We start from the raw sequence: 1,641 nt of genomic DNA, 5'->3' as shown, positions 1-1,641 counted from the left end.
CAGTTCCCTGGGCATCAGGGATTCTGCTTCTCCTCTGGGTTTTCCACATCGCAGCAACCCAACGGCCTTCTGCATCCTGTCTCCTGGGTCTGAGACACCAAAGCAGGAAATTGCATAACAGGACCCTTTGGCCGCCCTCCACCCAGATGGCCTATGGGTAGTACAAGTTCACTGTCGTGGTTTGGCTTTCGGTTGTGGAGTCGGCTCCTGAGCTCTGCCTCTGAGAGAGCATGGTGTGTGTGTGTGTGTGTGTGTGTACACGTGCATGTGTGAACAGAGAACGGGGGTGCAGGCCTAGCCCGCGGTGGGAGAAGGCCGAGCTGGATCACATCAGGATAGAGGGCTGCTCTATTGTTTGAACCTCCAGGCCGACACACAGGGGAGGGTGCTCGGCCCGCGGCCCACACTGGGGGTAACCTTCGGGGGAGGGGAGGAGGGTGGCCATGAGTATGGCGGATTCCAAGTGGCGTTTTAGTCCCACAGTGGAAGCCCTCCCGCCTCTGAGGCTGATAGCAGGTTAAATTTAGAAGTCCCAGACTGGGATGAGACACACACCAGACTCGAGCCAGCTGTCGCAAGGTCCCCTCCAGGAGCGGGGCCCGGGGCGAGCCGGCTGTCTGGGCTGGGTCAGGCCCACCTGCCCCCGGAGATGCCTGGGGGAAGCAGCCACAGCAAGACCCCAAGCACAGCCTGGCCGTCACCTCTGGCCCCTTCTGGGACCAGCCCAACCTCTGGACTCCGGCTCCCTGTCAGGGCTTCAGTCCGCAGAGGAAACACCGCTTGCTGTGGCCCGAGAGGGACACAGCTTAATGGGAACCGCAGGGGCGATGGCTGCTGGCGCTGTCAGGCCCCTGGACCTTGCTATTGGCCCACACGTGCTTTCTCACCTCTGGCTTGATTTGCCTCTTGGTCACCTTCTGTCCTGCCTGGCTGGCCCGCAGACACTGTTTCCCCTCTGGCTGGGGTCCGGGCATTGGATCAAGGCAAATACTGGAGGAAGCAACAGGTTATACACTATCCAAAATGGCCTGCACAAGTCCCCAGCGCGCACATCCAGAGTGCGCACTTCAGGGCTGGAGGGCCCTCGAGGTGCCTGTCACTGCCAAGCACACACAGTATAAAAGGCGAACTTTGACAGAGGAGGAAACTGGCCCTCAGAGAGGGCTGCGGGACGTGCTAGAGGTCACTCAGCTGGGAAGCTGCAGAACTTGGGCGGGTTTCAAACCGACGTCTTTCGCCCTCACTCTGGCTCTGCTTTCCCGGCCACAGCACCCCTTTCCCACACTCCGGTTCCACCCTGAGCCATTCCTCTGCCAGCCGTAGTGCCAGAGATCCCACGCGTGGTGAACGCGTCAGCAGCGGCCCCGTGGACCCTGGAAGATGAAAATTATTAAATGCAAGAGAACACATCCGAGTGAATGAGCTCCGTCTCGGTGCTTGTATCCGAGTCACCAACCCGAGCGACTGATAAGGGCCTGGCAGAAGCCTGTCCTGCTGCTGTCCAGGCAGACTGGAAGGCAGAGACGGGATTAGTGCCTCCACCGGCCTGAGCCCAACTTAGGTCTGGGTGCCGCTGCCCTCCTTCATATTTTATGGTCCCTTTTTAATCAGACAGATGACGGGTGGCGGTATTTGCAGCGA

This window comes from Crocuta crocuta, unplaced genomic scaffold (genome assembly GCF_008692635.1).
Source record: "Crocuta crocuta isolate KB4526 unplaced genomic scaffold, BGI_CrCroc_1.0 scaffold35, whole genome shotgun sequence".
Taxonomy (NCBI): Eukaryota; Metazoa; Chordata; class Mammalia; order Carnivora; family Hyaenidae; genus Crocuta; species Crocuta crocuta.
The sequence above is the reverse complement of the archived record's forward strand: the minus strand, read 5'-3'. Positions refer to the sequence as shown.